The sequence below is a fragment of the Elephas maximus genome, chromosome 6, assembly GCF_024166365.1.
Source record: "Elephas maximus indicus isolate mEleMax1 chromosome 6, mEleMax1 primary haplotype, whole genome shotgun sequence".
In the NCBI taxonomy this organism is placed as follows: Eukaryota; Metazoa; Chordata; class Mammalia; order Proboscidea; family Elephantidae; genus Elephas; species Elephas maximus.
The window spans coordinates 127,785,521-127,798,372 of NC_064824.1; positions in this window are offsets into that span (position 1 = coordinate 127,785,521).

Here is a 12,852-nt window from a genome sequence, read left to right on the forward strand (position 1 = left end):
GTTGAGCCGATTCCAACTCATTGCCACACTACAGGAATCCTATGAGGAATAATTCTCAGCAATAAAAAAGAAGCAAACTATTGATACATGCAACAACATGAATGCATCTCAAAAGCATTCTATTAACTCAAAAAAGATAAATGCAAAAAGCTACATATTGAATGTTTCCATTTATATTGTACTCTAGACAAAGCAAAATCGTAGGTACCAGAAATACAAAACCAAATGGCTGGAGTGGGGAGAGAAGATAGACTGCAAAGGGGTAAAAGAGAACTTCATGGGTTGACAAATATGATTCAGATATTGATTGTAGTGGTAGTTACACAAAGGTATGTATTTGTCAAGGTTTTCCAAATTTTATACATCAAAAGGGTGAATTTTATTATATAAAAATTTTAACTCAGTAAACCTGATTTAAAAACACACGAACAAAAACAAAGCAAAGCTTTTAGAAAAGACCAATTAGTTAGATTTAAGCCTAAAAACAAACAAACCTGTTGCCATCATGTCAATTCTTACTCACGGCTACACACATTGTGGTTTCCTCAATGGAAGAGTGAAAAAGAGCCTGGTATTGGAAGCATGCTGAGAAGGCCCTAATTCTTCTCCTTTTCTATTTTCTCCCAGAAGTAGAAGTGTATTTCTGAATTCAAACACTTCCATGTATTTCATATTATGTACACAATGTATTGTTTCTACATAAGTAATTTTAATAAAACATTTATGATGAACCCCTACATCAACACCAGTTAACTTGTTTTAAAAGGGTATTCTATAAAAACTATCTATGAAATAGATTTTTAAAGTTCTCTCAAAGGATTCCCTGTAGGTTTCTTGGCTTACATTTAATTTGAAAACTATTATATAATTTATTCTCAATGAAAATCTTGTCTATTTAGTCGGTAAGCCTTTTGAACACATTTATCAGTATATAAGGAACATGACCTTTACAAAACAAACCATTGTTCTCAAGAGCTTTTGATCGAATGGAATACTGTAGCCATACAGCTGCCATTTAAACATTTATGGAAAAAGGTCAGACACTTCTCATAATTCATGTGACTAATGGAAACAAAACAAAAAATAAAACAAGTGTATTAGGTGTATTTCTCCTCCCTGTTGTTAACTTTTTCCTTTCATAGAGACTGCATACAAATGATTTTAGTTCTATTTGTGTTTATTTTATAATTTACTATTTTATTTTCCTTTTCTTTCTTTCTCTCCCTCTTTTTTTTTTTAAGTCATAGTCTGTAATCATTCACCAAGTACTTCTCTGTGGATGCAAAATCCAGATGGCCTGGCAGATGGAGCCTTGGAAGGTTGGATGAAATGTCCCAGACACATCCATCACTTAAACACTCTGTAGGAAATTTGAATAACCAAAAGATCTGAAATTCTATGGACTGTAGAGGGTAGTCAGCTGTAAAGTTCATGAGCAAAGACATGGTTGATTGTGACTTCTTAAAGGAGCCTTATATTGTGCTAGCTCAGCATTATTGAATCACTTGACATTTTTAAAAAGTCTGCCACATATTGATGTCCAAAAAAATTTTAACTCAGATTTTCTACTTCTTTCATGCTTTTGTACCTCCTTTGTAGAAGGTGGGCTTAGAGATGAGGGAATTTCTTACACACTCATTCAAGGAGTTTAAGGAGTTCTTGGACAGAAATGGGAAACATTTTTCATATGACAAAGGTTAACTTATTTTTCATATGACAAAGGTTAAGTAGTCATAGCAGGTCACAGTTTCTACAAAATGGAGACAGTTTCTCTCAAACATTACTTAAAATAATTATCTAGTCAGTCTCACCATGTACTAAGTAGTGATTATGTGCTTATATTAGAAGATAAGCCACTGATAACGTGTTTTGCACATAATTGACGCTCAGTAAATATTTGCTTATTTTATTGTATTTACTCTTCTTACATGTGCTAAAACCAAGCTGATACTATAGAAAGTCTCAGGAATTCATTGCCCCCATGAATGGCACCAACACAACCTTAGATTTACATAAGAAACAAAGATTAAAAAAAAAAAATTAAACATGAATGAAATTTTAATAATTTTTTAAAAATGTCCAACACTCATGTCATTATATTTGCAAACCCACGTATTGTTTTCTGAAAAAACAGAATGTGTAAAAATAAAATCAATAAATGCAATATATAACTTATATGTATATGGCATAGGGATTTCTTGAGACTATTTATAGGCAAACATCTTTTTAGCTTTCAAGAAGATTTTGTAGGTCATGGACAATTTGACCCCAACTGCATTTCCATGCTTATTTTGAAGGATTCCCTGGTTCTGATTCTCTTGCTCTATGTTTCCAGCACTGCTTCTGAAGTAAGGCATCACTGGTGGTACAGTTCACTCCATTGCAGAGTAGATGTTGAGAGGGAAAGCTCAACGATAAGCAGTCTTATTAGCAAGAACCAGCATTTGACCTGAAACATCATTTCAAATGCAGTGTTTCAGTTTATACAGAACAGAGAAGTGGGGTGAGAGGCAGGAAAAGGCCAGGCCTTTCAGGATGATCAGAGACCAGAACAAGGAAGGCTTTTTGGCATCATTCTACTTCTTCATCAACATGAGGACCCATATTTCTACCGTATTTATTGTTATAATTTTTTTATTTATGTCAAAAGATATTGTTAGTCAATTTATTTTAGTGACAGGTCTCATTCTAAATATGTTTTCAAATTAAAAAGTGTCACAGGTGGCAATAGAAAGGCAGAAATGTGGAAGTTGCAGGTCCCTTTTCAAAACCAATTCAGATGTCATTGGAGTCCTTGCTGAAGTCCTTTTCCAACCCACACAAGGTGATGTAGTGACTTCTTCCTCTCTACTCACAGTTCATCTTTCCCCTTTCTGATCATTTTTCTTTCATTTAAAAAAAAAAAATTCAGAAATTGTTGTTACTGTGTGCCATCAGGTTATTTCAACTCACAGCGACCCCGTGTGACAGAGTAGAACTGCCCCACAGGGTTGTCTTGGCTGCAATCTTTGTGGAAGCAGATTGCCAGGTCTTTCTCCTGCAGGGCAGCTAGGTTTGTTTGAACTACCATCCTTTTGTTTGGCAGTGGAGTGCCTAAATGTTTGTGCCATCAGGGCTCCTTAAATCGAGCAATAGAGGTTTTGAAAAATATAAGCCTATACATATTCTTACTATTTTGGTAAAACTATTTTAATTTTCTTATACCTTAGGTCCATGTAACTGAGTCTAACTTTTATAGGCAGTCAGAGATTTCTGTCTTCTATCTGTCTTAGGAGAGTGTGAACTCTTATGGGTCAATGTCACCAACTTCTTTATCTTTGTCTACTCAGTGCCTACCGTGGTGATGAATACAAAAACATCTAATGCGTTAATGTTGTCCTGATTTGAATAGTAATACAGGATACAAAAACAGCCTCTGTTTTAGCAACTCTTCTCATTTCTTTTTGCTCTCTCTGTGACTTGCCTTTTAAAGCCTGTCCCTTTTAAAAAGAGAACCATCTACATGCATTTTCGGTCTTTGATGTCTGGGATCTGGATTAAAGACAGACATATTATTAGCCTGAGTGGTAAAAGAAAACTTGAATCTTATGCCACATAATTTTTTTTTTCTAAGAATTCAAATAATGCTTGATTGTACTGATGCTTTATTGCTGAGCACTGCTAGGAAATCACTAAACTGGTAATAAGAAGAGAATTCACAGAAAAGGTAAAAACAAAATGGCTGAGAAATAACATGGTGGAAGATGGAAGGTCACTGATGCCTGCTTTGAGGCTAGCAATAACCTGAGAAAATGGAGGCACTTAGTTATTTGGAAACCTTGGTGGTATAGTGGTTAAGAGCTATATCTGCTAACGAAAAGGTCAGCTGTTCAAATCCACCAGGTGCTTCTTGGAGACTCTGTGGGGGCAGTTCTACTCTTTCCTACAGGGTCAACTATGAGTTGGAATTGACTCGAGGGCAATGAGTTTTTTTGGTTTTAGTTACTTAATCACGTGATTTATTCTATATTTGGACTTGAAATGATTTGTAATAAAAATGTTAGATTTATGGTAGATTGATGCAAAATAATTTTTAATCTTGTGATAGTAATTATATAACAAATGATGTTGACAATCACGAATATGTATGAGCCTCAGTTTCCTCATCTGTAAAAGAGAGAAAGAGAAATTCAGGGCTCTTGTAATGAGAGTAAAACATTTAACACAGAGGAATGGCTCAATAAGTGATAAATGTCTAAGAATGTTAATCATTTACATATGTAAGCATCTGAATTGTGTGTCTCTGTCATCCAAATGGGGTACTGACGTTTGACTATTGTCTGGTTATTTGTTACATGCAATAACTCACTTTCTGTGTCAGACTATTAGTGTGGTCAAGAATCAGCTGTGGTATGAAAATCTGTGTTTGAGACTTACATAATTAGTGCACGTATTTGTGAAGTGCATAGGAATGTGATATCTGAGCTCTATCCATCTGTTTCTTCGTATTTAAGTCACTAATAATTACCTTATGGGGTTCTTTAGACTGTTGTCAGCGGTGGTTGAGTTGGCTTTGACTCAGTGTCATCCCAGGAACTTGTTAAAAGTACAAATTCTCAAGTCCCTCTCAGAGCTGCTGAATCAGAAATTATGAATGTGGGGCCCACCAATTTAGTGTTAAAAAATACCCTTCAGGTACTTCTGATGAGCTTTAACGTTTGAGGACCACTAGTTTTGACGACTAATGAAGTAATGTTTATACTTGCACATTTTGTAGATTAAAACTATGAGGTAGTAAAAGTGGTGTGCTAGCAAATGTTTAACAGCTGATGCTCCCTGATTTGTAGTGTTTGCCAATTTCCATGGTGTAAATACTCTTACCTGCTGAATGTAAACTATCAACATCATACTGCTGAATGAGAAGTTTGGGAAGAGATGTGAAGAGTAGCACACCATCATATAGTATTTCTTTACCTCACAGATACAACATATGTAAATAACCTCAAGAGTGTAGAGAATCCTAGAAAGGGGGGAGGGAGGGAGGAAGGAAGACAGAGAGAGAGAGGTATCTTTACAAGAGAAAGGCAGAGGGAGATGTGAGACCTAGGCCCAGAGAAGAAGGCCATATGGTTTGGGTTTGGATTTTGGTATCACACACCCGGCACTTCTAGGAGCTTTAGACCTAAAAAATCATGCACTGTATAGTCTTCTATATAGTCTACTATGTTCCTTGTTTTCTTTTATATTTCTCAAAAAATGAGTAAAAATGCCACCATGTTTTCTTTCCTAAAAACTATTACGTATGAAGTGTTGGCTTAGGATTCATTTTAAAACAATCAAAGAAGCAAAGCCTTGTTTCCTTCAAAATCGCTGATGTGAAGAAATGTTATTTCATGTTCCTCTGTAAACTGGTGCCTTTTGGGAACATAAAATACAGAATGCCTCCTTGTCACAGGTTTAAACCAAGCCTACCAAACTGTGATATAATCAACAAGTTGTGTGTCCAATCCATTACTAATCTGTAACAAAGAAAAAATACTAATAATTACACTGGGACAATTGCATTATCTTGGCCAGGGTAAACATTCAACCCTAGTTCTACGAAAATAAGTGTATCTGAACAGGCTAAGAAAATGGGCTTCAGAGGAAGTCTTTAATTGGTCTATTAAGTGGAATTGCAGGAAGTCTGGGAAACTGAGAAACTTGAACGACAGGGTTCCTTTGAAAGTGTTTAAGGATGGAGGCTGCCTGGTAATTCTAGATGTCTGCATGCAGTTTGTGCACTCTCTGCCTACTCCATGCCATATACAGTAGTTTCTGTTCATTAAACTCCTTAATACAAATCTGAGCTACAGAAATTGAAAAGAATAGTCCGCAGGGTAAGGGGAGCACTATTTGCTTCAACGTAGTCACTAGTCTCTGGTTTACTATTTAGCAGAGAAAGTCTGAACTTCATAAAATAAAATATGATCTGGATCCTTTATCACAGCTGCAGGGTGCTTAGAAGATACCAATGCACATAACAATTGAAGGGATATAAAATGGGTGTGATTTTAGAGTTTCTAGTCTCAGTCAGACCATTAAGTCTGGTCTTTTTACGAGAATTTGGGCTCTGCATTCCACTGCTCTTCAGCTGCCTCAGTGATTCTCTGTTGTATTCCCTGTCAGGGCAGTCATCGGTTGTAGCCGGGAACCATCTAGTTCTTCTGCTCTCAGGCTAATGTAGTATCTGCGTTATGTGGCCCTTTCTGCCTCTTGGGTTCATAATTACCTTGTGTCTTTGGTGTTCTTCATGCTCCTTTGCTCCAGGTGGGTTAGGACCAACTGATGACTCTTAAATGGCCACTTGCTAGTGTTTAAGACCCCAGACGTCACTCTCCAAAGTGAGATGCAGAATGTTCTCTGGTTTTGTTATGCCAGTTGACTTAGATATCCACTGAAAGTATGGTCCCCAAACTCCTGCCTCTGCTACACTGGCATTCAAAGTGTTCAGTTTATTCAGGAAACTTCTTTGCTTTTGATTAAGTCCAGTTGTGCTGACCTCTCCTGTATTGTGTGTTGTCTTTCCCTTCACTTAAAATAACTATCTAATTGGTGAAAGAACTCTCTTTCCCTCCCACCTCTCGTAACCATCAAAGAATATTCTCTTCTCTGTTTAATCTATTTCTCAAGTTCTTATAATAGTGGTCTTATACAATACTTATCCTTTTGCAACTGACTAATTTCACTCAGCATAATGCCTTCCAGATTCCTCCATGTTATGAAATGTTTCACAGATTCATCAGTGTTCTTTATTGATGCATAGTATTCCATTGTGTGAATATACCATAATTTATTTATCCAGTCATCCATTGATGGGCACCTTGGTTGTTTCCATCTTTTCACTATTGTAAAAAGTGCTGCAATTAACATGACTGTGCATATATCTGTTCCTATAAAGGCTCTTATTTCTCTAGGATATATTCTAAGGAGTGGGATTGCTGGATCGTATGGTAGTTCTACTTTTAGTTTTCTAAGGAAGCGCCAAATTGATTCCAAAGTGGTTGTACCATTTTACATCCCCACCAGCAGTGTAGAAGTGTTCCAGTCTCTCCACAACCTCTCCAACATTTATTATTTTGTGTTTTTTGGATTAATGCCAGCCTTGTTGGAGTGAGATAAAATCTCATTGCAGTTTTGATTTGCATTTCTCTGATGGCTTATAACTGTGAGCATTTCCTCATGTATCTGTTAGCTACCTGAATGTCTTCTTTAGTGAAGTGTCTGTTCATATCTTTTGCCCATTTTTTAACCGGGCTATTTGTCTTTTTGTAGTTTTTGCAGTATCATGTAGATTTTAGAGATCAGGCACTGATCGGAAATGTCATAGCTGAAACCTTTTTCCCAGTAGGTAATCCTTTTAATCTTTTGGTGAAGTCTTTGGACGAGCATAGGTGTTTGATTTTTAGGAGCTCCTAGTTATCTAGTTTTTCTTCTGCACTGTTATTAATGTTTTGCATACTGTTTATGTTATGTATTAGGGCTCCTGACATTGTCCCTATTTTTTATTCCATGATCTTCATTGTTTTAGATTTTATATTTAGGCCTTTGATCCATTTTGACCTTGTTTTTGTGCATGGTGTGAGGCATGGTCTTGTTTCATTTTTTTGCAGATGGATATCCAGCTATGTCAGCAGCATTTGTTAAAAAGACTGTCTTTTCCCCATTTAACTGCTTTGGGGCCTTTGTCAAGTATCAACTGCTCATATGTGGATGGATTTACGTCTGGATTCTCAATTCTGTTCCATTGGTCTATGTATCTGTTGCTGCATCAGTACCAGGCTGTTCTGACTACTGTGGTGGCATAATAGGTTATAAAATCAGGTAGAGTGAGGCCTCCCACTTTGCTCTTCTTTTTCAGTGGTGGTTTACATATCCAGGGCCTTTCTCTTCCATATGAAGTTGGTGATTTGTTTCTCCATCTCATTAAAAAATGTCATTAGAATTTGGATCAGAATTGCATTAAATCTATAGATTGCTTTTGGTAGAATAGACATTTTTATAATGTTATATCTTCCTATCCATGAGCAATGTATATTTTTCCACTTATATAGGTCTCTTTGGTTTTTTACAGAATTGTTTTGTAGTTTTCTTTGTATAAGACTTTTACATCTCTCCTAAGGTTTATTCCTAAGTATTTTATCTTCTTGGGGACTACTGTAAATGGTATTGATTTGGTGATTTCCTCTTCGATGTTCTTTTTGTTGGCGTAGAGGAATCCAACTGATTTTTGTATGTTTATCTTGTATCCAGATATGTAATTTTCTTTTTTTGTTGTGTCTTTACCTGATTTTGGTATCAGGGATATGCTGGTTCATAGAATAAACCATAGAATTCCGTCCTTTTCTATTCCCTGAAATACCTTTAGTAGTTAACTCTTCTCTGAAAGTTTGGTAGAACTCTGCAGTGAAGCCAACCGAGGCCAAGGCTTTTTTTGTTGTTGGGAGTTTTTTGATTACCTTTTAGATCTCTTCTTTTGTTATGGGTCTATTTAGTTGTTCTACCTCTGTTTGTGTTAGTTTAGGTAGGTAGTGTGTTTCTAGGAATTCATCCATTTCTTCTAGGTTTTCAAATTTGTTAGAGTACAATTTTTCGTAGTAATATGATTCTTTTCAGTTGGGTCTGTTGTAATATTGCCCATCTCATTTCTTATTCAGGTTATTTGCTTCCTTTCCTGTTTTTCTTTTGTCAGTTTGTCCTGTGGTTTATTAATTTTGTTGATTTTTTTTCTTTTATGAAACCAGCTTTTGGTCTTGTTAATTCTTTCAATTGTTTTTCTGTTTTCTAATTCATTTAGTTCTGCTCTAATTTTTATTATTTGTTTTCTTCTGGTGCCTGAGGGTTTCTTTTGTTACTTTCTTTCTATTTGTTCAAGTTGTAGGGATAATTCTTTGATTTTGGCCCTTTCTTGTTTTTGTATGTGTGCATTTATTGATATTATTTGACCTCTGACCACTGCTTTCACTGTGTCCCAAAGGTTCTGATAGGACGTGTTTTCATTCTCATTGGATTCTATGAATTTCTTTATTCCATCCTTAATGTATTCTGTAATCCAGTCTTTTTTGAGCAGGGTATTGTTCAGTTTCCAAGTGTTTGATTTCTTTTATCTCCTTTTTTCTGTTATTGATTTCCACTTTTATGGCCTTATGGTCAGAGAAGATGCTTTGTAATATTTCAATGTTTCAGATTCTGCAAAGGTTTGCTTTATGACCTAATATGTGGCCTATTCTAAGAATGTTCCATGTGCACTAGAAAATAAAGTGTACTTGGCTGCCATTGGGTGGAGTGTTCTATATATGCCTATGAGGTCAAGTTGGTTGATTGTGGCATTTAGATCTTCTGTGTCTTTATTGAGCTTCTTTCTGGATGTCCTGTCCTTCACCGAAAGTGGTGTGTTGAAGTCTCCCACTATTATTGTGGAGCTGTCTATGTCACTTTTCAATGCTGATAGAGTTTGTTTTATGTATTCTGCAGCCCTGTCATTGGGTGCATAAATATTTAATATGGTTATATCTTCTTGGTATTTTGTCCCTTTAATCATTATATAGTGTCCTTCCTTATCCTTTATGATGGATTTAACTTTAAAGTCTGTTTTGTCAGAAATTAATATTGCCACCCCTGGTCTTTTTTGATTGTTTCCTTGCTATATTTTTTTCATCCTTTGACTTTTAATTTGTTTTTGTCCCTAAGTCTAAGGTGTGTCTCTTGTAGGCAATATATAGATGGATCTTGTTTTTTAATCCATTCTGCCACTCTCTCTCTCTTTATTGGTGCATTTAATCCATTTACATTCAGCATAATTATGGATGGTTATGAATTTAGTGCTATCATTTTAATGTCTTTTTTTTGCATGTTGTTGACAGTTTCTTTTTCCCACTTAATTTTATGTGCTGAGTAGTTTATCTGTTTATATTGTCCTTTCCTTATATTCCTTGTTGATTTTGTTTCTGCCAAGTCTCCATTTTTTTCTTGTATTTTGTTTTGATGTGTAGGGTAGTTTGTCTCCTTTGTGGTTACTTTATCATTTACCCCTATTTTTCTAAATTTAAACCTAACTTTTATTTCTTTGTATCACCTTATCTTCCTCTCCATATTGAAGATCTATGACTGCATTCCTTAGTTCCTCTTTATTGTTTTAATGTTGTCTTCTTTTACATAGTAACATCGCTGTGTCCCTGTTTTGAGTATTTTTTTTATCTTGATTTATTTTTTTATTTCCCTGCCTGGGTTGACTTCTGATTGCTCTGCCCAGTGTTCTAGTGTTGGGTTGATACCTGACATTATTGATATCCTAATCAAAGAACTCCGTTTAGTATTTCTTGTAGTTTTGGTTTCGTTTTTACAAATTCCCTAAACTTCTGTTTATCTGGAAATGTTCTAATTTCACCTTCAAACTTGAGAGCAAGTTTTGCTGGAGATAAGATTCTTGGCTGGCAATTTTTTTTCCTTCAATTTTTTTATAAGTCATCCTATTGCCTTCTTGCCTCCGTGGTTTCTACCAGGTAGTATGAGCTTATACTTATTGACTCTCTTTTGTAGGTGACATTTTGTTTATCCCTAGTTGCGCTTAAAATTCTCTCTTTTTCTTTGGTTTTGTCGAGTTTGATTATAATATGTCTTGGTGACTTTATTTGAAATCTACCTTATGTGGAGTTCGATGAGCACCTTGGATAGATATCTTCTCATCTTTCATGGTATCAGAGAAGTTTTCTGCCAACAAATCTTCAACAATTCTGTCTGTATTTTCTGTTATTCCTCCCTATTCTGGTACTCCAATCATTTGCAGGTTTTTTCTCTTGATAGGGTCCCACATGATTCTTATGATTTCATTTTTTTTTTTTTTAATTCTTTTATCTGGTTTTTCTTCAAATATATTAGTGCCAATTGGTTTATCTTCAAGTTCAGAAATTTTGCCTTCCATTTGCTCAATTCTGCTCCTCTGACTTTCTATCGAGTTGTCTACTTCTGTAATTTTATTGTTAATCTTCTGAATTTCTGATTGCTGTCTGTCTATGGATTTCTCCGGCTTATTAAACTTTTAATTACGTTCCTGGATAATCTTTTTAATTTCTTTAATTGTTTTATCTGTGTGTTCCTTGGCTTGTTGTGTGTATTGCCTCATTTCCTTCCTGATGTCTTGAAGGGTTCTGTATGTTAATCTTTTGTATTCTGCCTCTGGTAATTCCAGGAGTGCACTTTCATCTAGAAGATCCATTTCTTCTTTGTTTTGAGCACTTGTTGAGGTGACCATGGTCTGTTTCTTTATGTGACTTGATAGTGACTGTTGTCTCCGAGCCATCTATAAGTTATTGTATTAGTTTATTTTATGTTTGCTTACTGTGTTGTAGCTTCTTGCTTTGTTTTGTTTTGATATGCCCATGTGGGTTGCTTGAGTGAGCTAGATTGATTATTTTTGCCTTTGTAGCTCTGATGTCCTGTCCCCAGATGGCTAAAGCTGTTATGAGGTATATCAGTCTAGGAGTTCATTCACTTTTCTTGTATGATTTCAGCTCAGGTGTCCAGGTAGCTGATCATCAAGTGTGTGGTACAGACTTTGTCCTACAGACTTAGAGGGGCAGACGTGATAGGTGTAGGTACCGTATCTGGTTGCAGCAGGGGGTCACACTCTGAACAAGGCAGGGGGCTGAGAATCATCCCTCAAGTATCTGAGGAAAGTGTGTCCCTGTTCCCTACAGCATACAGGTGGGTGGGTTCTGCAGATGGACCACGGATACCCAAGGTGTTTGGCTGTAAGGACCGGGAGATACCAGTTATTCTTGGACCCCTGTCATGGGTGGCTGAGTGGCCTGAGCAGAGCCAGTAGTCCTTAGGCCCCTGATGTGAGTAGGTGAGGACCCTGTTTAATAGGCAAAGCAATGTCAGACGTCAAACACCCACCTCTTTAGCACACAGCTGAAATGTTTGGAGCCTGCCAACATGGACCTCTTCTCTTGAAATAGGCCCACACAGATCCATGCAGAGGGGAAAGGGACTCAAAGTCCATGGGTCGTTTATGCCTGGACAGGAGCCGCTTCTGTCCTGAGCTCCCCCAGTTAGTGGAGCTGGCAAATTACCTTTTCCCCAATTGCAAATTTATTCCTTCTCCAAGGCCGGGAGGATGGCTCTAGGCGCTCAACAGGGCTTATGTCAAAACCAAAAAACCAAACCCAGTGCCGCTGAATCTATTCCAACTCATAGTGACCCTATAGGACAGAGTAGAACTGCCCCATAGAATTTCCAAGGAGAGCCTGGCAGATTCGAACTGCCATCCCTTTGGTTAGCAGCCATAACACTTAACCACTACATCACCAGGGCTTATGTCAGGTCCAGGGAAATCAGCCCCTGAAGCCAGCTTGGAGCGGGGGAGGGGCGGTGGGGGAGCGTGGTAAAATATACGCAAGTACTTAGCTTTTGCCAAGGGTGCCATTCTTCTCTGGTTCCAGAGGTGTGAGTAGGCTGTGCGGCTGGCTGCTTCTCCCTGAGGAAACTGCGGCCAAACACTAGGACCAGCCGCCACCGCAGCCGCTCTGGGAATGGTGCCTGAGGGCTCCCCGCGATTCAGGTCCGGTAACTCCTCTCCGCTTCTGAACGGTCTCTTCCTTCCCTTGCCCCTCAGTTCATTTTCTAAGCTTGCCTTTGATGTTCAGAATTCCTAGCTTGTCGTAAATATATTTGTTTCGCTTGTTTTTTCGGGTCTTTGTTGTAAGAGGCTCCACGGAAGTGTCTGTCTGTTCCGCCATCTTGGCTCCGCCTCTGAGGTTTGATTATTTTTATGATTTAAAAACTCTCAAAATTTTCTGGAAAAATGATTGAGCTCAAGTTCTCCATCTTCCA